The sequence below is a fragment of the Microtus ochrogaster genome, chromosome 4, assembly GCF_000317375.1.
Source record: "Microtus ochrogaster isolate Prairie Vole_2 chromosome 4, MicOch1.0, whole genome shotgun sequence".
Lineage (NCBI taxonomy): Eukaryota > Metazoa > Chordata > Mammalia > Rodentia > Cricetidae > Microtus > Microtus ochrogaster.
Genome location: NC_022011.1, coordinates 55,938,626 through 55,965,958, shown reverse-complemented (window position 1 = coordinate 55,965,958; position 27,333 = coordinate 55,938,626). Strand labels below are relative to the sequence as shown.

At 37.7% G+C, this 27,333-nt stretch overlaps 1 protein-coding gene and 1 pseudogene across 1 annotated transcript in view; one reads left to right on the top strand and one right to left on the bottom strand.

Moving 5' to 3' along the window:
- Positions 1-27,333, top strand: part of Lrp1b (LDL receptor related protein 1B) — a 1,800,012-nt gene that overhangs the window by 983,876 nt on the left and 788,803 nt on the right. The window lies entirely within an intron of this gene.
- On the bottom strand, positions 17,849-18,401 carry LOC101986328 (annotated as a pseudogene).

Below are 27,333 nucleotides of genomic sequence, written 5' to 3'. Positions count from 1 at the left end.
AAAAAAAAAAAAAAAAAAACAAGCTAAAACTGAAATTGGTGCCAGAGAGTAGACTCTTGCTATGAGAGAGATGACTGTGTTTTGGGATAATAGTAAAAGTACTTCTGATTTTTGGCTGGGAAAACTTTTGAATATTCAGAGATCAGTGGGCTGTTCTGTGAGAACTTGGAAAACTAAGAGCCTTGTAAGAAATGCAAACAATGGAGAGCTGGCTTAGGAAGTTTTCACGGGGAAGGTGGAGGCTCTCAAAGAATTTATCAGGGCCGTTAGTTTTATGTTTTGAATTAAGAATCTGTTGTTCTGGTAAGCTGTGGCTGAAGAATCAGCTATGATTAATAAGAGACAGGAACCACTAAAGTGAAACATTTGTCTTGTTGGACAACGGATGTTGATCCGCTGGGGCAGGAGCATCCGCGATGATAAATTAGAGAGCCGCATCATCGAGAAGAAACCTTCTGGGAAGTATTTCCTCAGGGTCAGCACACAGAAACTGTCATCCAGAGTCAGGCAAGACTGAATCTCACGTCGACAGATGAACTTGGTAATGTGGAAGAGTCAATCGGAAAGGACCGGTTTTGAAGGCATGAAAGGGTCAGGAAGAGAAGTTGAGGGGTGGCACTGTGTCACAGGGCTGGAGTTCCTGAAAAAGAACCATGGTGAATGGAGAGCCTCAGTTATAGCAGAAACTCCAAGACTGAAGGGTTCATGGAGACAGTCTGAGACTCGGAACCATGAGGCAGGGTTAGTGTACCTGAAGAGTGCTCCAGAGAGGCAATGGGTGAAAGTGTAGTTCAGTTGCAAAGCATCTTAGAAATGACATTTCAATGGATGACCACTGATGACAGCAGCAGTTGTGGAGAGGAACAAATCTGAGCCTAGGAGAGAAGCTCTATGTGCCGAGGGTGCAGCTGGAAAAGTGACCCAAGTCCTTTGCAGAAGATTCTGAGTCAATCCCAGACATTGGTATTAAGATTTACATATTGAATTGTAGTTTCGCTTTGTTCTCACTGTGATTATGTCCTGTTTATTTCCTCTTGGAGTTGTGGACTATGGAGTTTTACAGAGCCTGTGGGCATTTTAGTGAAATGTAAAATTTAAAAAATGATTTTGGATGGTTTTATTAAAGAAACTGAACTAAACATTAAAGTATTTGAAGTTCCAAAGGCTTTTAAAAGCTTTGAAAAGTTGGAATGTTTTGTATTGTGATACTGCTACTACTATGAGATCCAAGGACTGAACAAAATGGGGAATGTTATAGTTTCACCATGCTGTGTTTCTGTATGTATCAACTTAACAAGGGATCAGTAATGCTTCATAGCTTTATGTCAACCTGATTCAAACTAGAGTCGTTTGTGAAGACAAGACCTCATTTGAGAAAATGCCCACTCCCCCACCCCAAGACTGGTCTTTGTGCAAGCCTGTGATGCCTTTTCATGATTGATGCTTGATGTAAGAGGGACAAGCTCACTGTGGGAAGTGCCATCCCTGGGTTGGTGGTTCTCAGTGCTCAAAGAAAGCAGACTGAACAAGTTATAAGGCGCAAGTCAACAAGCAGCACACTTCCATGGCCTCTGCATTGACTCCTGCCTCCAGTTTACTGCCTTGAATCCTGACTTTACTTCCATGGATAATAGGCTATAAGCTGTAAGATAAAATAAGCCCCCTTTTATTTCTCTAAGGTATTTTCACAGCAATAGAAACCTACCTAAGACAACATAGAAGTTTTTGGATGAGAGAAATCTACTCTTCCTATGCCTTCCAAGTCCTTGTATTTCTTTTTTGTTCTTTTCTATCTTCCGTTGGTAGAGAATATTGGTATTTTACTCTAATAGAGGGTCTTGGGACCTAAACAGAAGGTACTTCAAAATATTCCCTGTAGCTCTTAGAAAATAGGCCCTGCTGCAGGATGGTATTATGGTTTAAGCTTCTATCCATTGGCAACAATTTTCCACTACACAGCTTGTATTAAGGCCAAATAGTGTAATAGAAAGTATTAGCCTATTTTTCTTCAGAATTTCCGTTTCAAAGCTATTTCAGTTACTGAGACTGTAGCATAGTCAGAAATCCAAGGAAATGTACATCAAATTTTCTATGGTGATTATAGGGGCTCTGGGGGACCAGGACTTCTGGAGTGGAGAAGAGTTCCTCTCCTTCACTCTGAGCCCTCAGGAAGTACTGGCAGGCTAGAGAGCTCTTTCCCATCATTGCTGTCCAAATGTTCCTGATGGCTCTCCAAGTGTTCCTGGGAAAGTCTGAACATAGACTTAGGAGAGTTTGAACCACACATGGGAGTCTGCATCTCCTCTGAGGTCACTCTTCTGATAGGTTTGAACCGATTGTTTACATTGTCTTTCTCTTGGAATTTAATCTTCCAACACTGAGATGCAGATTGGCACTACAGTCATCTCTGAGGCTATTTCTGTTTACTTTAGTGCAATACCTTCTCCTAAGAGAAAATGTGCATGAGCAAAGGGGAGCATTTGAACTGCTATCAGACCATTAGTTTTAGAGAAGATGCTCATTTATTAATGGTGAAATGGGTGGAATTCTGTTTCGCTGCATGTCATACACAGAAACTCTCATCACACAGGAAATTAAATCTGTACTTTTGGTAATTTCTGCCTACAGTAAATTAATGGGAGAATTTGAATACAATTATGAAATGATAAATAAAGCAGTGATAAAGAAAGCACAACAGCAGGAAAGTTGGAACCCACGTTAATCAAAAGTTTTATGATGGGGGAGAACTGATTATCCTGGAATGATGTGTCTCTTTTTGATGTCTAGGCAGCATTTTTCCTGGGTTTCCATGTTTCCAGGACACAGAGCTGTTAGTGCCTCTTAGAAAGCTGGGCCCATTGAGAGAACCTGAGATTATAGATTTTTGTTCCTATCCAAGATTGGTCCCGAATCACAGGTTTGAGTCTGCTGGTACTGATGGGATCATCACAGTAAACTAGTTGGGGCCCTGAGGGCAATGAAGTAGACTTTCACATAATCTGCTTCATCTCTTGATCTGGAGCCTCAGGCTGAGAGGTGATTCTCTGGGGATTAGCGCAGGTGTAAGGAGGGAGCAGGAGAGAGTCTCTTTGATTACCATAGTTACTCTCATTTCCCAGATCTTAAATAATCTTCCCTAGAAGGTGTCTCAAAAGGTGACCAATGAAAAGAAGGGAGCAATGGGAGAAAGTGTAGGACTGCAGTGATGTTCAGAGGACCCAGATGTGTAGCCACAAGGTTGACCTTGAAATTTTAGCAATATTGTGTCACGTATTTATGGGTACTGTCATCCAGGTTGCTCACGTGGCACAAGCACCATATTTGATCATCCGTGTGATGACCTCATCTTGTGGTCAGCAGGCAAATGTGAAAGTGCCAAGTCCAGTTACCACCACAGCCCGAGTTCTTGTGAGTAGGGGTATATTTTGCCTCTCTTATCTCCTGACTTGACATTAGTTCTTTGGACATAGTTTAAATGTGAACCCAGCCTACTCCTCTCTCATTCATAGGTGGTAGCTATTGGAATATATGTACTTCTTTGTTCCTGCCTAAGCACAGACCACTTCCCCTTGGACTCGGGTTTACCACAAGGTGCCATAGTTTCATAAGTGAAAGAAAAATGATTATATCTGGTGTTCCAGATTATCATCAGCTCACAGGTGTGAGTTTATCCACCATTTCCAAGAGTTCCAGAGAAAGTCAAAATGGTAGTGGAGGGAAAGAAGCTATGACTGTGGGACCTGTGTGTTTGTTGAGAAAAAAAAGGCTGTATCTCCTGACCAACTATTCATCAATGAATCTGAAGAACAGATCTCGGTCTAGATGATTTCTGTGATCTTATTTCCTGGAGGAAAGACTTGAACCAGGTTTACATGGCCCATGATAGCAATAGAGGCAATGTACTAAGGACTTGAAACATTCTCCTGAGATTAGAAATGGGTTAAAGAGCTGGAAATATCCAAGGCTCAAAAGCCTTGTGCCAAAGAATTCCAGTCTTTTACATGTTATTTATCCCGCACCTGTCTTCCTCTTCTTTAGGAGGTGGGAGGGTTTCCTCCTGGCTGGTTTGCTCCTATAAGTCTAGCTGAGCTTGGAGGAGTTTCCAGTCTTCCTTTGCCAACTGTCTCCTTTCCTATGTTTATCTTGAACCCTATTTCTCTAGTCACAACATAACCCCACACTTTCACAAACAGACACATTCTGAGAAGATGCCCATGTCCCCACACTCTTAGTTAATTGGTATTCATATTCTGTGAGGAATAAAGGGATGTTTTTGTAATTTTCTGTGTCCACCTGTTGTTTTGTTGTTTTAAACCTTTGTTGTTCTATTCTGCTTTGTTCAGAAGTTTTCCAGACTTCTTCTTTTTATGTATTTTTAAATATTTTATGTTTGCTTGTTTGTTTGATTTCGAGAGAGTCTGCATCCCATGCTGGCCTGCAATTCCCAGTCTCTTTCCTCTGCCTCCTTCAATGTGACAGGATAAGGGCAAAGGGGGTTTCTGCTCAGTCTGTATTTTCATTTAGTTCATTTCTCTTACTTTGAAGATGCTCCACAGAGCTTCCACTTCTCTCAGTGTCTGACATTTCCTGCATTGGACTTAGATTCAACATTGAGCTTTCCACTCAAAGCAACTTGAAATCATGCATCCTACTTAATGATTTTCTTTTTGCCAGTGTTTAAAATTATTTTATTAGAGGAAATATATTGCTATACCATAGAATAGAGGCTTTCAGATATTTTTTCATTCAGAATTATTTGTATTTTATAGTCAGGCATATAAACTGGATTACAAAATGATTACAAAGAGGTTTATACTATCCACTGACTTTATTGCCTTACTCATTAATGACTTACTATTCCTAACTCAGCAAACACTAGCCTGAATAACAAAAATGTAATAGAGCAACTTGGTATTCAGATGGCAGGACTCACTTAGGGCTTCATGAATGTCCTGCTAAATAGTAGATATGTTGCCAGTAGCTAGCTAGGTGGAAAATGAATACTGTTTTCATTTATTTAGTCCACTTATCTTATTCTTAAACACATACATTATATAATGCTTCCTACTCAAATGACAATATGAAGTTTCCATGAAGCTATCTACAGCGTTTAGTGTTTGCTACCTAAATGTAAACTTTCTGCAATGGCCCAAGTTCACTTTCTCCTGTTCTAGCAGCTGAGGTCCAACTCTCAGCTCAGAGATTCTCTAGTCTACAAATGGAGAAATCTTTATTGAACACTCTTGTTTATGGTCAGTGGCTTTACGACAATCCACCAAAAATTCAGGGAAAGTTTTATGATCCTGATTAAAATATGGTCAGCTCTTGAGGTCAGACCTTCCTCATGCTCAAACCTGGGTAGGCTGGCCTGCCTTTCTCATTTAGCAACAGGAGTTTCATCTACGTGTAAGAAACCACCCTCAGTCTTGCTCTCGTTCAGTCTTTCTCTAGCTCAAGTCTTCTCTGTCTGTCCATCCTGGTGCTTAGATCTCATGCTGTGACCTTTGTTGTTAGGTTGCAGTTCGATCTCATATCCACTTCTATCTATGGTGACTCTCACCTCCCCCACCCACAGAAAGGCTTATGGATTCTCCTCCATAGTGCTACTGTTTGGTAACAGTGTGAGAGTTTACATTCCTACATCACATATCACTGTGATGCTCTCCCATTGTCTACTTTTTCATATTTTATTGTTTCATTTATTATTGCATAAACCACGTTTTATTATGTTGTTTGTTTAAAAGTGTTTGGTATTTTTTACCTTTTCAAGGTATCAAAATAAAACATGAAATGTAGGGGCTATTCTAGTTTTGCTTTTCTTTTCCTTTTTTTGCCACTGCCTTTTGGTTTCTAGGTTTGTTGTTAGTTTTGATATTGGCATCATATATATGATTGGCATGTGGACTGTTAAACTTTATGATTATTATATTGATTTATCTCTTTCATTACTTTCAAAATTCTATAATATTAAAATTTTTCCATTCCAGAACTTGTAATTTTATTATTCTTTCAATAGAATGGTATATTATTCTAGGATCCTTTTCTTTATTTTTTTGAGAGAAAATTTGTATTTTTATTAATTAATTAATTATACATACCAACTTTAGTTTCCTCTCCCTCTCTCCTCCCACTTCCTCTCCAAACCTCCCCTTCACTTCTCCTCTCAACTTGCCCATCCTCCTTATTCACTCAGAAAGGGGCAGGCCTTCCATGGGCATCAACAAAACATGGTATATCAAGCTCTGTAAGACCAAGCATCTTCCCCTGTATGCAAGCTGGGCAAAGTCATCCATCATGAGGTTCCCAAGATGCAGCCAAAGCACTAGGGACAGCCTCTGCTCCCATTGTCAAGAGTCCCACAACTAGATCAAGCTATACAACTGTCTCATATAAATAGAGGGCCTAGGTCAGCCTCATGCAGACTCTTAGGTTGTTAGTTCAGACTCTGAGTTTTGATATGCCAGGTTAGCCATTTCTGTGGGTTCTCTTGCATTTTCCTTGCCACCCCTGGCTCCTACAATCCCTGTTTTATCTCTTCAGCAGGCCTCCCTGATCTTGGCCCAATATTTGGCCATGGGTTTCTGAATCTGCTTCCATCACTCACTGAACGAAAGCTCTCTGATGTCAACAGGGGTAGTCACCAATTCTTTCCTAGGGGATGGCCAGTTCAGGCTATGCATTCACTACTGCCAGATATCTTGGCTGGACCATTCTTGTAGACTCCTTGAAGTTTCTCTTGCATCAAATTTTTAACCTACTCGTTAAAGTTCTCCCTGCCCCCATCTTTCCAGGCATCTCTCTCACCATTCTCCCCCTCCATCCATCCCTATGAGCCATTCCATCAAATTCCAATGCCCACATGCCCCCAGCCCAACCAGGACATTGCTTCTATTCCCCCTTCTCTTGGAGATTCATGCATCTCCCTGGGGCCTTCCTTGCTGCGTTGCCTCTCTGGTCCTGTGGATTGTAGCACATTTACTCTTTTTTTCAACAGATATATACAATGTCATGTTTTTAGTATCTTTGTATCTAATAATTATTTCTGATTCCTTTGCACATGAACAGCAACCATCTTGTGAAGTTACAAACCTGTTGGTCAGGAGACATATCCTCTGCAATATCCTGAAAATCACTTAGAGAGTTAAACATTAAGTCTCATAGGTTCTTGAAACTGTCCCATATTAGTCTCTTCATAATATTATGTGCATGATTAAAGTAGGTTTATTAATAAACACTTACCATATATTTGTCTATGAACTATTTAATACATTTGCTCTTGCATTTAGAACTGCCTTGCTGTCTACATTTTATACATTTAAGTTTTTTATAAGCCTAAGGACACTTCCACTGCACAACTCGGCTGCTCTAGGCATAAGTATCTCAAAGAAAGCACATTTAATGGTGTGGACCCCATGGGAGGAAAGCAAATTACTATTCCTTTTCCATTACCGACTTAAATATCAGTTTTAACTTTCTGAGGGGTAGTCAGCAAAATGCAGTGGCCACTGATAATATTTTAACATTTAAATAAAGCGAACATTTGCTACGTTCACGCAGTTGCAATGAAAAAGCACTGTGCTTTTCTTCCAACTGTGTGTTGGAAATGTGTGATTAACCAATTCTTTATTGTTAAACTTCACATAGGATGAAAAAAGAACTTGATGTTCTAATGATAGATAGCTAAGTAGAATTGTGACCACACCAGAACCAGTTACAGATAAAAATGATGTAAAATTACTACCACTCTGCTCTTTCAAATAAAAAAATAGTTGAAATAAAATAAATGTTATTATAAAATACAAAGTTTCACCACTGTTGTATCCTTAAACCAAATGGAAATCACACATAGTTTGAAATTGCTTGTTTTAAAATTGACTTCTCAAAAATAGATAGTAAGGTGCAGAGCAGTCAGTCACCCAAGCAGCTCTGAACAACAACCCACCCGGCTCTACAGAATATACCCAATGAAATTTCACCAGCCACCCATAGGATAGGACGTGGAGCTGGGAGGAAGACTTCTTGGGAAGACAAAAGGTTTTCATGGAAAGAGCAGGAGTTTGTGAGAGTAGACAGGGTGTGGGGGCCTACAGACATGAGCCTGCTTCACCTTGACTAAAGGTTAGAGAATGTGAGCTTGTTTTTGCTCCTTCCGAGTTGTTGTCAACAGGTGTGGCTATGAACAAGAGATCCTGAGCTAGGGTGTGGTTAATTAGCATTTTGAGTATAGAGGTGGACCTGTTCCACCTTGCTATTCCTATTCTTTCAAAGGAGACTGGATAGAAGTTCCAAGTATCCTCCCTGAAGGATACTTGGTCTATTACTTACACCATGTTACTGAAGTCTATTGCCTCTCCTCTCCCCTTTTAGAGTGAAGTATATAAGCAAATGGAAAATTAGCGTGGGGGGCTCAGTATCCACTGAATTTTCATCCTTATGCTTTTCTTTGTTTTTGTTTCTTATTTCTCTCCTATCTCTGTTTCTTTTGCTTAATAATTCTAATCCTCATGCTCCTACCCTGGAAGATGTGAATGCACAGTGTAGGTGCACATACATGACTATGATTCATGACTACATTTATGAAGCTTTGGACATTGTAGGTTCACATAACTATGATTCATTTTCTACGTGTATGAAATTGTAGACAGTGTTAGCATACATTTGTATATTTCATGACTATGTATATGAAGGTGTGGACAGTGTGGATGAACATGACAATGACTAATTATACATATGAAACTGTGGACACTGTGGGTACACACGTCTATAATTCATTTTCTACATGTATGAAATTGCCAGACAATAAACAAATAATTTAATTAATTAAAATAAACATTAAACTTTATCCCATAAGAAAATTACAAAACACATGAGTCACTTTATAGATATAACTACAGAGTGTCATCCAGTCCTCCAATTTGAAGCACTAACACAAAGCACTTCCACAGAGCTATGCCACCAGCTAGCTGATTTTCCAGTGTGTGAAAAGAGCCTTCGGCTATTTTACTTATTCTATGTACTTATCATAAATGCCTCAAAGAAAAATATGAGACAGCATTTTTTTCACAAAATTCCTATTAAGGAAATGATTAAGCTCCCTTGAAAAACAGGGTAGATTCAATAAAAATATTTATTAGTTTAATAAAAAATAGTACAGTGTTAAAGTGATGAAGGGCAAACACTGGTTTGATCATTGTGTATGCAATAACTCAGAATTGTGCACTTGAGAAGATCACTTTCTTAAATATCCCTTCTCTAGCAAATATACTGTGCCATATAGTTTTTATCAGTGTACTGACTGTCATATGATAATGGAACTGTTTTAAATATCAAACCTGAATTAACAGGGTACTTTTCTTGGCTCTGTGGTTCTTGTGGGAACATGGAAATATAAAGGATTAAGTAAAGCTTTCTTGTCACTGCTTCAGTCTACAATAAAAAAACTGAGAGACTTCACAAGAGAGTTATTTTATTTTGAAAAAAAAAGAAAATATTATAAAACAGTAAATTTTTTATAGAAAAATGTCTCGGAATTCTAGCAGGTTTATCTATATGAGACTGAAATTTTTAAATGCATCACTGAACAGGAAATCAAAATGAAGTATAAATTATGAATGAGCTTTATAAATTTTCAAAAAGAGCATAGTGAAAGATTAATTTAGAAGTCACTGTAGGTCAGAGCAGTTTCATGTTTTGACAGTGAGGAAGTGGTAAGGCATTGGTTCTTTTCAGTCTCGGAGTCTTCAGCTTCACAGTCTTTCTTTGTAGGATTACGTTTAGCTGTTCTTGGGATAGCTTTGCTTTGGTTCTGTTGCTCAGTACTCATGCAAACATTCTAAGAAATTGGTAGCTATGAGCTTTTAAAAAAAGGACAATCTAGAAATGTGTTGATTCTAATAAAGACTGATGGAATTGTTCAGTTGTGAAATGTGTATGTTTTAGAAAAGTTAATTCAACTACTTTATTCTTTTTTTCTCAAAGAAAAATGGGTTCACATGTTTAAACAATATACTTCCTATTGGTTTTTATACACTGGATCATTCCAAACAGTTCGTATGGTTTTGAATTTAACAAACTAAAATGAAATGAAAGGTGTTGCAGAGCCACTGCCATAAGATAGTTATAAAAACAAGTAGTTTTCTCTTTCTCTCTCATATCCTCTCACAGTCTAAAGCCCTCCACTGTGACACATGGGATAAAAGGCTTTACCAGATGCTGGCACATTGATATTCACTGCCCCATACCCCAATACTGGGAGAACATTTTCTTTCTTTATTATTTACTGAATCCCAAGTACTCTACCATGAAGCACAAAAAAGATTGTGGCAATGGAGTAAATATTACTTGTTTTTAAGGATTAGCATGATAAAATTCAACTTGGCACGCAATGATTGAAATAAATTAGCATTAAATTTTGATAAACCCTAATTTTAAGAGAATACATAAAATTTAAACATGGGGAGGGTAATGAAGAAAGACTAATCCTGGAAACTTTTAATATTTCCCCAAGGGCAGATTCAAGAGACCAGGTTTATGACCCCATTAGGGAAAATAATGTCTTATCTAAATTAGGTGATTATTTGAAGACATTTAGACATATTTGTGGTTTCTAATTTTAAAGCAACAGCATTTACAGAGCGCTGGTTATAGAAAATTCTTGAAGGAAACACTGTGTTGGGAAAACTATCATCAGAGATTAAATGAAGACTTATATATTTTTTTTCTTACAACATTCTCTAAAGAATTAGAGAATAATTTCTAACTAACTTGAGAGTAATTCAATTAAACTTGGCTGACTCTCATTGAAACCATTTCAAAACATTGTATTTTCTCCCTTTGCTCTTGGTAAAGTGAACTTAGACATCTTTCAACCATTTCTGTTTATAATGGAAGCATCACTCCAAATGTGCAAACTGTGCGTGAAAGTGGTTTGAGCAACAGAAGAGCTTTTCTGAAAAAAGTTGAGAATTAGAAAACACTAATAAGTGTAAGCCTAGCACAGCAATTCAAAGGTGCTTGTGCTTTAGAAACATAACCGTGGTGAATTCTCCAAAGCAATAGACACGCAAACACCTTTTCTGACTGAAGTCAGACTTTAGCTGGTGATATGAAACCAGGCAATCTGAAGAGATCTTTCAATCTTTCTCCACAATTGGAGACTGGCCGCTGAGCTTTGAATGATGTACAGAAACTAAGGATTGTCCTTATTTTTTGCTACAGGAGCATGATAAACAATTTGTTACACTGATTTTTCTGAGTTACGTCCTGTGTTACCCTAGTTGTTCAACATCAGGTGCTTATGAGTTAAGTATAATGACCACACTTCCCTTTACAAATAAATAAACTGAGCTGAGACCAATCCAAGCCCCTGGTTTTAGTCCATTGAGTTTATCACTCAATAAAGCATGTTCTGCCAGTAAAAAGACCAACAACTCAAAACCCTACCAAAGGGGCAAGCATTAGTGAGATATGTAACTTTTTTAACAATCTAAAAAGTGGGATGTGTCAAAACTGGAGAGTGTCATTCTCCTCTCTCCAAACATGAGAGGAGCAACTGAATCCCAGTATGTGTTCACACCCTTTGTTTCAAGAAACTTTTAAGACAAATATGAATGTGATATTTTATATGACCATTCTGATTTCAAAGTTTAAAAACCAGATAAAAACTACAGAATGAATCTAATTTCATCTCTAGCATAACTTTGCAGGTAAGAGAAGACATAATGAACCAGCTTATGACATATATTCCATGTTCAAATTAGTCAACTGAGATAGTCATCTTTAAAATATTACTCTCATACAAATATCTTTATAGTGTCTTGGGCACTCTATGATTTTCATAATTTTCTAAGTCATCAGTCCAACTAGAAGATGACATTACAAAGACTAAGGTGTATTAATTCCATTTTTCTTGCATCTCTTCCCCTATAGCCTTCTGTCTCTCTGTCTGTCTCTCTCATACACACACACACACACACACACACACACACACACACACACACGTGACCAAACACACGTTTGGTTTCTATGCACAGGGATAGAAGATTCAGAAGATAAATTGCATTGACACCATATTAAAGAACAAAAAGTCTTTCCTTCTTAAAGAAGTTTAGTGAACCTAACTATGAATTCTCTGTATCTATACCTGTGTCTTCCAATTGAACTTGTCAGTGTCTGTTATCTGTCTGTTGTGTGTGCATCTGATATCTATCATCCCTAATGAAGGGTTTGGTTTGTATTTATTGAATATCTCAGAGAGCATGGGATGGGAAATGAATGGATTCTTCTACAGAGTTTTATGAGGAAAGAAGTTACTTTACTGAGTTTGAAATGACCCCAGCGTATACACAAAACAATGAACAATTTTTAACAATCTATACCAACATGCTGCTTTTAGCTCTCATGTTAGATGTTAAGTTATTGCTTTCAGTTCTGTTGCTTTCTGTGGATGATGTTATATTTAGCTAACGTACCAAATTATGTATACATAATTTTAGGTCAAGAGTTTTTTCTTCTTGTTTCTGTGTTTTGTTTGTTTGTTTTAATTTTTTACTCTCTGTTTTTTAATATATACACACAGGGAGGCTTATTCTTACTTATGAATGGTTAGCCTTAGCTTGGCTTGTATATAGACAGCTTTTTGACTTGAATTATCAAATTTATTCTTTGCCCAGAGGCTTTTACCTTTCTTTACGTATTTTCTTTATTTCTTATTTCATGTCTGGTTGGGTGGCTGGCCCCTTGCTTTTTTGCTTCTTGATCCTCTGACTCTCTCGTTCCAGATTTCTCTTCCTCTTCTCTCTTCCTGTCAGCTCCTCCTATTATTTCATCTGCCTTGCTATTGGCTGTTCAGCTCTTTATTAGACCAATTAGACAGGCAAAGTAACACAGCTTCACAGACATTAACAAATCAACATAAAAGAATGCAACATATCTTTGCATCACTAAACAAATGTTCCACAGCATAAAGGAATGAAACATATCTTAAAAGTCTTATTCTGCAACAGAAGGGTACATAGTTTAATATAAAAGCTGTTCATTTAGTTTAGGCTGTAGAAGCTGATTACCTGGGAAGGAAGTGTAAGTACAGCAAATTTGGTTGCACGGCTCTTTGAAAGGAAAGTTATGCTGGATGAATTCACATATCAAAGGTATAGTATTAAACTATTTTCAGGGTCTTGCCAAAAGATCAGTTCTGAAAGCCAAGGGAATTTTCAGACCACAGATACTTGGGACAAATGAGCCCTTCTAAAATTAACATTAATTGGTTGTTAGCAATGCATTAGCCTCATAAGGTATCAAAGACTAACTGCTTGAATTTATTGGAAGTTTTCTAAATATGTTTTTAAATTCAATTTTCATCATGACTGAGGTGTTTAGTGAGGCGAGCTAAAATTTCAGGATACATAATTTTGTTATATAAAGTAAAAAAATGTTAAATAATATAATTCTTCAAAATAGTGCTGGAAATAAAAGAAAAAAAATTAGGCCAAGTTTGAAATATGATGAAAAGGTCTCACTAGAATTGGCAGTATTTTCTAGACCCATGCCACCTGATGTCCACATATCTCCTCATGTCAGAAACTAAGTAGTGCTACCTGTGGCTGTACTTAGTTGGCAGCTTTTTCTGTAATGTAAGTATGGCTGTATAGTTGGTACAAAATTCGTTACTTATCAAAACATCCCTTTGAATACAGACTTGGCTGATAATGAAAAACAGTTCTTAAGCATTTTTGAGTTGTAGGAAATGCTGTCTTACCACCCATCTATTATGTACTACATATCTAGATTATTTGATGGGTATGCAATTGAGGTTTAAATTGGATTTTTTTTTTTCAAAGACAGGGGTTTTCTGTGTAAAAGGCCTGGCTGTTCTGGAACTTATTTTTTTAAACCAGGCTGGCCTTGAACTCACAGAGATCCACCTTCCTCTGTCTCCTGAGTGCTGGGATTCAAGATGTGTACCACCATGCCTGGCTGAAATGATTTTTTGATAACATCATATTTTCAAGTTCTCCTAGGACTGTTGGAATATATGTCTTAGCTTTCTAAAGCAAGAGTGACATCACTTATTTCATTCTTGTTAAATATTCAGTTGTTATCCCCAGAGGAATAGAAAGCATTGGAATCTTCACACTATATGCCTATTATTGCATTCATGGCTGCTTCATATGTGGAAAAATGACCCTATGTGTGGATGCTAGTGTATTGCAAAAACACAGCAAAACAAAACTCCAAGCCAACTTTGGTCTCAATATTTAAAAAAAAACAGTAATTAATATATAACAATAATGTGGAAGATCAACTAACTTTTGAGTACTTTTATGTGGACAGATCAAAAATCAATGTTGCTAAGTTGAATTAAAATCTATAATTTTTATGTGTGGACCTTGTAAGAAGTCAACAGCTACCCAGTTTAGCTATATTTGATGATTATTGAAAATTTAAAGACTTGTACCATTTCCAGTTTTCTCTTTTAGGCTTATGGTTCAATACATGAACACTCATGTGCCATGTATGCCTGCTGCCCTGACTCTGCCCTTTGGAGCCATAAGTAAAAAAATATTTTCTTTCTTCTATCAGTTTCCTTGATCATTTCATTTTATCACAGAAATAGAAAAATAACTAACATAATGTTTCTGGTCCAAGGAGATTGATTCTAGGCTAGGCATTCCCTGTTGAAGATGCCTCTTTCTGGAATCCTCGATACTCTAGGACTGTTATCTTTTTTCAATAGCTTGACATTAAACTTTAAGCACCAAGAACTCTTCAGCTAAGTGTGGGACTTCCTGTTCACCTTTTCTCCACATGTTAGGATTTGGACTGGCTTGAGCCTGTGGAAGTCTTTTCGATGTTGTCACTACTGCAGTGAATTCTTATGCACAGCTGCCCTGATGTGTCCAGAAAAGAGTTTCTCTTTAGTCATCTACAGGCCTGGTCCTTATAGTCTTTCTAATACCATCTAAGAATTGATCACTAAGTCTTAGGGAAGGGCAGTTATGTATTAGCTATTTTTCAATTGCTGTGCTAAGACACCCCAACCAAAAAAAAAAACTTATAAAAGAAACTATTTAAATTAGGAATCATGGCTTCAGGGACTTAGAGTCCATGACCATTGTGGCGGGGAGTGTGATATCAGAGAGACAGTCTTGAAACTAGAAATGTAGCTGAGACCTACATTGGATTCACAAGTACAAGGAAAATAGAGAGCTGACTTGGAATGGCATGGGTTTTTAAAACTGCAAAGTTCACTTCAAGTGACACACTCCCTCCAACAAGGTCCTAACTATTATCCCTTCCAAAATAGTTCTACCAACTGAGGGCCAAATATTCAAATATGTGAGCATCTGGGGTTCATTCTCCTCAAAACCACAACAGGTTTTATAACCCTATTTAGGTATGAAAAATCCACAGTCTTTCTTCTCTGCAGCTTGACTAGTTATGGGTCTCTGTATTAGTTACTCTCTACCTTAAATAGCAGTTTCTCAGATGAGGTTTAGAGTCGTAACTAAAACTAATGTTCCAGAACATTCACAGGAAAACAACTATTGCAGGAGCTCCCAAGATAGCAACATATACATAGAAAAAAAAAGCAGTTTAAATAGAGTTATCCTGCAATAGAGCCACAAAATTCCTACGAGACACCTCAGGCTAACAAATACCAAGTTCAGTATCAGGAACGGGTTGCCTCTCCTGAAATTCTGTATGATTATTTTTGGAGTCTGGGTGTATGGGAAACAAACAAGTGGCCCCCTATTACAAGAGACCCTCTTTGGTACCCTCCAGAACTTGAAAATAAGATACTATTGTTGGTAACATCACACACCTAAGAACACGGAGAAAGCATTCTGATACTGACCTGTATTCTTACAGCCTGGTTTTGATAATGTGGGAAGGTTCTATGCACAGTTCTAAAGGAGAAAAGGAACCATCAATCTTTTTTTTTCTTTTCTTTTTTTCTTTTCTTTTTTATTTATTTATTAAAGATTTCTGCCTCCTCCCCGCCACCGCCTCCCATTTCCCTTCCCCTCCCCCAATCAAGTCCCCCTCCCTCATCAGCCCAAAGAGCAATCAGGGTTCCCTGCCCTGTGGGAAGTCCAAGGACTACCCACTTCCTTCCAGGTCTAGTTAGGTGAGCTTCCAAACTGCCTAGACTCCCACAAAGCCAGTAAGTGCAGAAGGATCAAAACCCAGTGCCATTGTTCTTGAGTTCTCAGTAGTCCTCATTGTCCACTATGTTCAGCGAGTCCGGTTTTATCCCAGGCTTTTTCAGACCCAGGCCAGCTGGCCTTGGTGAGTTTCCGATAGAACATCCCCATTGTCTCAGTGTGTGGGTGCACCCCTTGCGGTCTTGAGTTCCTTGCTCGTGCTCTCTCTCCTTCTGCTCCTGATTTGGACCTTGGGATTTCAGTCCGGTGCTCCAATGTCCAAAATAAAGGACATTGAGCCTATAATTCGTGATCCTAGAGAAGCTAAATAAGAAGGTGAAGGCAAAGAAAAACATATAGGCATCCTCCTGGATATTAACCTTCATCAGGCGATGAAAGGAGACAGAGACAGAGACCCACATTGGAGGAACCATCAATCTTATGTACTTGTGTATTCCCTGAACTAAAATGATGATCTCCCTGGAAAAATAGCGACACTGGTGCTAAAGGGGCACAAATGTTAAAGGATTACACCTCCACTCTCTGACTGGATTTATGTCTTACTCCATAAGATGGAAGCCTTATTTGCCACATTTAATAGGGCCAAGATCCTGTGGCAAAACAATTCATAATCCCTAGGGAAGAACATCCAGCCTTCCTCTACTCATAAGACATAGTATCACAAACTGTTTTTTTTCACATCCTCTACTGCTCTTTTCTGCTTCCTTTTACCCATCTCCTTTTCCAAATACTATTTTCTTCAGCTTTTATGCTGCCTATATTCTATTATCATTTTCCTCCTCCTTTCTCTAATACTATTATCTCTTTTCTATTTCATTTTCATGATACACACATATATATGTATTATACCCTTATATATCATGTTCACATAAAATTATATATGTAAAAATCAGGTTCTCCATATCTGATGTTTATACAGCTAATTAAAAATATAATGCATAATTAAAAATTACAGATTAATAAATAGTCATTTATAATAGTCAAACTTGAAGTTTAGTTAGGTTTTCTAGATATACAGAGATTTATTTCAGTTAGATAATCCTCAACACTTCAAAGACCTACAAAATGTGGCATATAAAACGTTTTAAGAACTTAGACTTTTCTCAGCAATGAAACATGTCTGCTTCCAGCAACTGGAAGTGGTGAACCTCTGGAGAGCTCTCAGCTACTTTTCTCCTAACCCTCAGTGGGCATATAAGCAGCTGGACCCAAAGTGGGTGGCTGGCCACATGGGTTAACTGATGGCCCTTGGACTAGTTTTTCTCTGCTTACCAGGTTTTTTCAGTACGCCTGCTGTTACTTATGAAATAACCATTTTTAGACTTAATATTGATTGCATAGTCTTCAGCCTATTAACTCAGGCTTCTTATTATCTAACTCTTACATCTTAAATTAACACATTTCTATTGTTTTACATTTTACCCTGAGGCTCGTGGTTTGTTACTTCTTGCTTCTTGGGTGGCTACATGGCATTTGCCTGACTCTACTTTCTTTCTGTCCTTTCTTTCTTTCTTTCTTTCTTTCTTTCTTTCTTTCTTTCTTTCTTTCAGTTTGCTTTTCTTGCCTAGCTATATTCTGCCATGCCATAGGGCAAAGCAGATTCTTTATTAACCAATAGTAATAAAACATATTCATAGCATACAGAGGGGAATCCCACATCAAAACAAAGCTTTTTTTTTTTTTTTTGGTTTTGAACCTTTAATGAGAAAAAAATATACTATGGAGCTCAAGTACATAGTGGTTGTTGAGTCACTGGGTGGAGATCGGGGTCACACACCTATTTAACAGGCTATACAACTGACACACACATCACAACATGCCAAAGTGGTGGCTAACAAGTTTACGTCTCAGTCTCCTCGTCATTCAGCAGCATACTGGGGATCCCGCGGCTGATGGGGAAAAGACGGCCAGATTCTGGGCATTGCAGGGTGCCCTCTAGCACATCAACCTCAAGCAACACGTGGTGCATCTTCCTCAAAAACGTCTCGTCTTGTTCATAACCTTCAGTCGGCTCTTTGGGTACTTCGGTCAGGTTTAAGGTGTTTGCCGCCTGCACAAGCGCCGCCCACTCCACTTTAGGGATCATCCGCGCTACGAAGTCGGGGTTGAACTCCACGGAGTTGATGCGGACCTCGGTGGCCTGCAGCCGCAGCGGGAAGCCATGCGTGCCCACGCCCCGCACGTGCGAGCTCAGAAGATTGTGGGTGAGCAGTTTCATGTTGCCACACTGGAGTTCGCGAGGCCCCAAAACAAAGCTTTTGCATAGCACAGGAAACCCTCACCAGTGTAAGGAGACAGCTACAACAAGGAAGGAATCTGTGCCAATTACACATCTGAGGGAGGCTACTATCGAGAATCTATAAGGAATTCATTAAATACTGGAAAAAAAAAAACAAATAACTTAGTCAATAGAAGGACTAACAAACTAAATATACTAGTCTCAAGAGAAAAAAATAGAAATTCAAAGTAAATATTTTAAAAAGTGTTCAACATCCCAAACCAAATTAAATCACGAATGAAATGAAAAGTTTTGAGATTGCATCTTATCTCCCTCATAATGGTTGTCATGGAGATGACAAAGGAGAACAAGCAGGATATGAGGAGGGTAAATTTCTATAGCCATTGTGGAACTCAATATAGCATCGGTGCCAAAAATTTTAAGTCAAATTCCACAGTAAGTTGTGCACATCATGATTATTGCTGCACTATACGCACTACCCCAGCTATGGATTTTATTGAATTGTAAAGATTGGAATTATGACAATCACTGGAAAACCATCATTTTAAAAACAGTTTTAGGAATGGCTTCACTCTAAGTCTGATAAATATGAAGGAAATTTCATCCTCCATTTAGCTTTCTCAGTACCCAGTAGACAATGTTATTTGAATTGCTTGGGTCATAAGGCAATTCTTTTTTCCCCTCTAATGGTTTGAGTGTTGCATGGATAAAAGCAGTGGATGTGCTCCTGCAAGTGGAAAGAACTTCTATGCAGGATCTTTTCACCTGGGAAGTGCTTATAAAAGCTGAACCACCCCCATGACAAAAGGGCTTCCGTGAGGTCACTAGGCCCCATCTCTGTTGTCAGAGAAACCAGATGCTCCTTGCAAATTTAACAAGGTCACAATGAGATCAGAGAACGGCAGGGCTGTGTTGGATTTAGCATGTTAACTCAGCACACTAGAAACTAACACTCTAACGTTAGAAACTGGGTGATAGAAAACTGGGTGAGGCTTTTTATCAAGAGAGGCACTAACAAGACTAAACCAGCTATTAGCTGATTTCAAAGATGCATCTTTGTACTTAAAGAGATGGTTCTATGTATAATCTCATACTTTGGATATAATATTATAATTATTTTTTCTTTTCGAATTTTTTTAAAAATTTTTTGTCATAATTTCTGTTAGTAATATTGTTTTGTGGGACAAGATCTCACTGTGCGTCTCAACTAGCCTCAAATTCATAACCCTTTCCAGCCTCCCAATTTTGGGAAACAGGTGGGAACTATAAACCTCTACATACAGAAATATTTTAAAAATACTACTTTATATGAACCAGGAACTTGGGAAGACACATATCATTTTCTGACTTTTTGCTATATCAGAGTGTATATTTATCATTCAAAGGCTTTCATATTTACTTATTTGGTGTTCACAGGAATCATGGGAAGGGCTTTCCCCCACACACATTGTTTATGGTTCATTGAATTTGGTAACTTACCTATAATTCTAATATTCTTCACAAAATAGATTTCTCTTTTCTAATTCAATAAATTAAAAAGTTCGAGAATGTCATTAACTTGCTTCATGAAATAAATCAATCATGAGGAAATATTAAATATCCATTTTACGATCTGTAGTTTTCTATATGAAAAGCGTTGTTTAGCATTCTTACTCTTATGAAATAATTTTTTTTAATTTTCTGTAATGTTAAATATGTTGTAGGTGTGTGTACGTATGTGTATGGGTGCCTGTGTGTATGTGTGTGTGTGACATGCAGAATGTCATAAGTCATAGGACAAATTTAGTTTTATTTAGAGTTGAATCTCTCCTTCTGCCAGGTAGGTGCTAAACAATCATGCTTGTCTGCATGCTCCTTCACCTACTTAGACACTGTTATGTAATTTTTATTGTCAAATGCAAGATGTACTGATTTGAATTCGTCTGCATGACATAGACAATGTGAATGAAACACTACTACCTAACAGTTCTCAAGTTACCCGTACGTGCTTTGTAAGTATTCAAGTAAATAATTGAATCACACCCATGCTTTCCTTTTCCTGTTCCACTTATTTGGGCTTCCTTCTTTGCTATCTTTTTTAACCAGTTCTCAGATACTTGTGCAAGAATCATCGTAATAACTAGTTAAGGGAATGGCAAGCTTCTGGTTGAGCAGCAAAATCTCAGTTCCTGCTTTTGAAAATTGAAATTTGAAATAGTTTTAATAATTATTTAATTTTTATCAGGATTTTAATTTTTAAAAATTTCTTAGAAGCACCGTTAGCTGACTGAAAAATATTACAGGAATATTCACTTGGCTCCATTGAAAGCTTAACTCTAAGCAGAATTCAATATATGACAAGAGATTCAGTACACATGAATTAAAATACCAGCTTTTAATTATCTTACAAATATGCATTGAGGGCCCACTCTTTCTTAGTTGTAATGCTAGCAGCAGCAGGATTTTGATAATGTGTAAATTTCCTGTTGTCATAAAATAATTAGTGAGAATTAGCTCTCCCTGTCAAGATGATATATTTTAGGAGCTAAGTCCTTCTGTTGGACAGCGGTCCTTGACAACCTACTTTAATCTGTGATCTCTGCCCTCCCTGCGTGACCTATGCATAACTACATAGGCCCTAAAGGTACCACTATTACTTTCCACTGCAATGTTTCACAAGGTTACATAGCTGCCAGAACTCATTATGGGACTGGCTTATTATAGTCGGTCAAATCGGCTCACTGATCATAGCCTAAGTTACATCTCTATGTAACTAAGATGTACTTATTAGCCTATTGGTATATCTCTATGTAACTAGGTTTTCTCATGAGAATTTACATTGGACTCAAAGGTCTTTTCTACATGTGTGGCATAGAACTAGACCGAAGGGTAGCTACGAAGTACAGACATATTATATGTAGGTTATTTTCTTGTTTAGGTTTCTACTGCTCTGATAAACACGGTGACCATATACAAACATGGGAGGGAAAGCAAAGCAGTTATTTTATCTTATACTTCCAGATAACAGTGCATTCCTAAAACATAAGCAGGACATGGTCTCAAGAAAGGCAGGAAGTTGAAGAGGACATGGAGAAGTGCTACTTATTGGCTTGCTAATCCTGCTTTCTCACAGCACCCAGAACCATCTACCCATGATATGCTGCACCCTCCCACATAAAATCACAAGAACATGCCCGATAAGCTTACTTACAGTCCAATATGTTGGAGGCATTTTCTTAAATGTGCTTCTCTCTTCTCAAATAACACTATCTAGCCTGTGCCAAGTTGACATTTAAAAACTAGCCAATGCAACTATGAAGAGTTCCATTTTTTTCTGATTTAAAGAATTTGTTTTTGATTGTGTGTGTGTGTGTGTGTGTGTGTGTGTGTGTGTGTGTGTCCATGAGTACAGTGTCCTTGAAGACTACTAGATGAGGGTCTCTCATCACCTAGCAATAAATTAAAGGTGGTGGTGAGCCATCTAAAGTGGTTGCTATAAACCAAGCTCAGACTTGTACAAGCAAGTGCAGCATATACTCTGAGCCATCTCTCTAGTTCCCTAGGCATAGATATTTTGCCACTTATTATCTGCCAATGACATGTCATTGCAACACAGTTTAGCCAGGAATTGAAGGTGATTTCCCTTCAGAATCCAGAAGATGAAATAGGTTTCTGACCTTAACAGATTTTACTTGTTTGTTTGCTTGTTTGTTTATTTAGTGTACATTGGAAGGGGGTAGGTGGGCAAGGTTCATATCACTACCATGTCACTGGCCTGACTTTGGTATTATGTCAAAGGTTAAACAGAGGCAGGCATTAGGGAAGGCCACAAACTTACCTTTCAGCTTGCAACAGGGAGGAGCTGCAAGACCACAGCATAGCATGCTTTTATATTGACCCTTTCAGAGTGAAAGGAATGAAGGAGGAAAGGGAGGAGAGGGAGAGAGGCTATGGAGAGAGCAAGAACGTAATGTAAGGACTTAGGGAGACGGAAGAAAGCCACTGGGTGGGGTCTGTGTTACAACTGTCTGTATCTTTAGCTATCATTTCTATTTGTGACTAACATCTTCCATTTGTCCTAATGTGCTAACAGCAAAGTAACCTTAATTCCACTACCTTCAGTAGCTACTTTTCCCCTTTCTGCTTTCAGAAAATGCACAGAGTGTGTCTACACTCCATGCAATTCTCACCGAATTGTCTCAATAATCACTACAATCACGATGTCCCTTCCATTCTTCTTCTTAAATTCTTTCTCATCCAGGTGAAAATGAGCTGAATGTGCTCACTTCCCATCATACACAAGCTCCTGGTACCTACTTCTTTTTGTTTCAAGAAGCCCACTTGTTCCTGGTTATCTGTGCAGTAGCTGTGTCTGATATTAGATATCACTTGGATGTTTTTCTATCAAATTTCTGACCTGAAAACCTATGAGGGTAGTAAATTAATTCCTACTTCACTCTCCTTTTCTGCTTTCATCTTCCAATAAGGTAGAACACTTTGTGGCTCTAAATAGACTGTGCAGAAGCCTCCCAAAATATATCTTCTATCTAGACTGCTCCCATCACTTCAGATGTTACAGCCAAGTATCTAGACAGCATCCGTTCCATGAACTCTGAAAGCTATAACATTTCATATCCAAATTTGAACTCCCCTTTCTCAATTTTTCAATACACTTAAGCCAAATACTTTATTCTCTTTTCATACACTAGATAGGTGAAGAAAATGTGCCAAGGTAACACAAAGGCATTAAGAATCCAATGCTTACCACTATGACGTGCTGCCATTCGGGGAAAGTGTTATCCTTTGGCCTTTAATGTAACAACAATGATTTGATGAGTTTTCAAAATTCCACTCTTCGTTTCCTGTTCTCTGCATAATTTTCATAGATATATTTTTGAATCGGAAATGAGTCACCTTTTGCTTGTTTATAAACACTCTGTTTATAACTTCGTAATAGCTGTCCATTTTCTAACTTTCAAATACAAATCTTTCCAGTGGCCAGACCTTTCATGGATCTGTTATCTTCCTCTCTTGCTCTTGTTCTCCTTCTCTCCTCACTTCAAACTGTTCAATTCCAGCTTTGATATACAGGAAAAAACTAATAAATTAACTTTTAAAAATCATTAGCTTAGTAATTATAGACAAATTTTTTTCTATCTAGGAGCTCAAGTTGATCTACTCTTTGCCCTTAAAAAATAAAACAAAAACATAAATACAAAAACAAATTTAATTTTTAAATACTTAAAGTATAGTTTTGGGAGAGAGAAAAACAACCTTCTCTGATTTCTACTTAATTTGTGTCTTTGCCATTTGTGAGTTTTCCTTGTTGGAAACCCAGGTCTAATGATGCAAATACATATTATTCTGGCATGAATAAATAACAAAATCTCCAATCAAACATGTCAACATACTAATGTAAACTGAACTAATTTTCAAATGATGACTAGAAAAGTGGTTGAAATTTCATTTAATGCCTTTAATGAAATATGAACCTCTAAAATTGAGTTGAATCATGTGTCATAGAGATATAAGTCATGATATTGTGCTTAAGATAAGTCATAATATTGCTCTTAAGACCAAAGCTAGATGTTTAACCTGTATTTTTGAAAAAAATCATCAAATAATAAAATCTACATATGGAAAATAGAGAATATTTATTCTACCTGATAAAGACCTAACATGTCTCTATGTCTGTAGTGAATATAAAAACCTAATATCCAGCATAACTTACAAATTTAATCCTTTGTCACTGTAATATTTTAACAGATATTGTATTCCACCAAATTGTTGAATATTGGTTAAATATCCAAATTCCTAAAGCCATTTTTTTTTTGCCACAGGACTTTTGCTCATGACTTTAGATCCCCTGATGTGTAGGCAAGGTATACAGAAAATTAATACTGAGAGTCTTCCTTTCTCTTGGTGAATGTAAAATACTCATTATGCAAATACCCCACCACATTTTTCCTTTTCCCGAGACAGTTTTGAGATGTGTTTAATGTCTAGCTTCTATAACTTTGCCAGTGGGATTAAATTCCACTTTTTATCTACTGTGTGTGCTTTCCTGACACAGACCTCTGTGGCCACCTTCTTTTCCTTGTTTTATTTCTCCATTCTTCCACTGATATTTTATTTTTTGTTTCAATTTCAACTTTTTCTCAGCATCTGTTTCTAAAATAATATAGCAAAAGTACGCATACAGAAATACTTTGAAAAGATGTTAATCTTCTTTACAACTCAGAAGAATAGACTGTTATTTTTGAAAGTGAAAAAGCCTGTATTTTCCACATTTAATGATTTCTGTTTCCTTTCCTGGATATGGAATTATTTTTATGGGCTGACAAATGTTAGATTTTTTAAGTAGTATGCAAAATAATATCATATTTTTATTGCCAATTAGGTAATTAATCTCAGAAACAAAACCCCAATTCAGAAGAATAAATACCATAATTTAGATATTTAATATTAGTCCCAATGATTACATTAACTTTTGTTAGGAAATATTGAAATTACACATAGTAGTAAAATGAGGGTGTAATCTAATCACACACTTAAGACACTTAGTGGAATTTAAATAAGAAAAAGCAACTCCTCAGTTCACAGTACCTTAAAGAAGCCCATGACTGGTTGCTGCTGTTAGTTTTCCATTCAGACTCTAATGGGAATTAAGCTCTATGCTGTTAAAACATTCCAGGATACACAGATGTTGGAAGAATATTGCCAGGTAGTCACTTAAAGTGTTAGGACTCATTTGTGTTACCCCATTTTCCCTGAGACTGTCTATAAAAACCATAAAAAAGGCTTTATAAGACTGATAGAGATACAGCATGTATGACTTTCTGTTTGTTTTTATTTGTTAAGGTCCAGACACAGCCTTTTAACGTTGTCTCCAAGGGCTATACATCAAGTTCACTGTAGCCCTTGTGTGTTCTCTTCTAGAATAAGTTGTGAAGGCAAAGCATGACATTCAGAACCATTTTGACATCTATTTTAAAGGACTGCTATGTTTCTTTTCCATCTCTGAGTACAGAAATGCTTTCTCTCTCTCTTTTTTTTCTTTTCCAGACAGTGTTTAGATAAAGTTGGAGACGATGTTTTCAGTTCACCTTTTCGTTTCTAAAGCACCCACTCCAGTGCTCACTAAGGACTAGTTACTTAGAAATGTTGTCAGCTGCAAAGGAAAGGGTTGTTTGTCATTCTGTCCTTAGGATCTCAGAAAAGAAATTCAAGCCCCATCCATCCCACATAAGAGAGAACTACCTGTAGCTGTAAACGAGGACGTGTTTTATACATGTTTTAGGTGCATTTCTTTAACAAGCTACAGCATGTTAGCCTTCATTTTCAAGACAGTCTTTCAAACTAGACTTGAGAGAAAAAAAGAATTTCTCTTAAACATTATTTTTACCCACTAGGTTTTGGGAGCACTCAGCAGTTCTTTTACATTGACTATAGAACAAAGGAGTCTTCTTTGTTTCTGGAGATCTCTGTGTGCACGCACTAACAAGATGTTCATACCCAACCTAAGGCCAAATTTTCCCTAATGAGCACGAAGCACAAAGAGACGATAGATGTCCATTTATTCAGCTTGCTCAAGTTCCTAGCACAAACTAGCTGGGGGCACAGAGACACTGGAATTTCAGACTCTTCTTCAAACAATGACTTACAGCCTAACTCCATCTCACACACTACTTCATTTTAAAGGAATTTCTCAAATTGTCTGAGCTTTTGACATCTGAAGAATTATTAAGTCTCTCCTATTACCAGGTAATTACAAGGGAAGTTATACACGAGGACTTCTTTGGTGTGACATCCGTGATCACTGAATTGGAATGCAGTTTGCTCATTCGTCTGGCCTTTTCACACACTTCTAGCTTGTGCCAAATAAACTTGGCCTACTCTGTTCTCCCTCTAAGTCTCTGGACAAGTTTCATTCTTGCTTGCTTTTCCTCTGGCAGATGGTACCTTCTGCTTGCTCCTTTTGCATGTTAATTGTTTACATGATTATTTCCTGTTCCGCTTTTGGCTTCCCGCTGGTAGTTTGGTGTCTGTTTACCTGTCTACTACTTGCTCATTGTCTGTTGTACTGTTACAGTCCCATAGGTACTATAAATATTTAGTGATCAAATTAGCATTGCGCAGGTAAATATGCTTCAATCTGTACAAAAATGCTAACAAATATTATAGCAATATATCAGGCTGTGGGTCTCTTGCTTGCTTTTCTGACTCCTGAAAAACTGAGAGAAAGGTGGAAAGAAAGAGCACTGGGGGGAAAAAAGGCAAGTACAAGTTATCAGATATCATATGACACTGTATGCACTAGGAACCTCTCATGTCCTGCACGGCTTAGTCCTGGAAATCTGTCAGGGGTGACACAAGAATGAAGAAATGGTGACATATGTACAGAAAAGCTAGGACTGGGTAGGGTGTGCACTCTTTAATGGAGAGCACCTTCTATAAAACCTAGAAACACAGCATGCTTCTTATGTATAACGTAAGGAGGAAGAGTTAGCTAGTCTTGGTAAGAAGTTGTCATTGAAGATAAACTGTTGACTGAGGTCTCCCACAGCTGTTCAGTCCCAAAGAAACACACAGAGGTCTACATTAATTATAAACTGGTTGGCCTATTATCTCAGGCTTCTTATTAACACTTATAACTTACATTAACCCCTAATTCTTGTTTGTGTCAGCCTCGTTACTTGGCACATTTTATCAGTGAGGCATTCTCATCTTGCTTCCTCTGTTTCTGGCTTCCTCTGTGACAACTGCGCACTGATCCAAGAATTCTCCTGTACTCATTTTCCCACCCCTACTTCCTGCCTGTTCACCTCACCTATACTTTCTGCTTGGCTACTGGCCAATCAGAGTTTTTTTTTTTTATTTTATTGAGAAAAGGAAAAAAAAACAAGTTTCCACCTCCTCCCAGCCTCCCATTTCCCTCCCCCTCCTCCC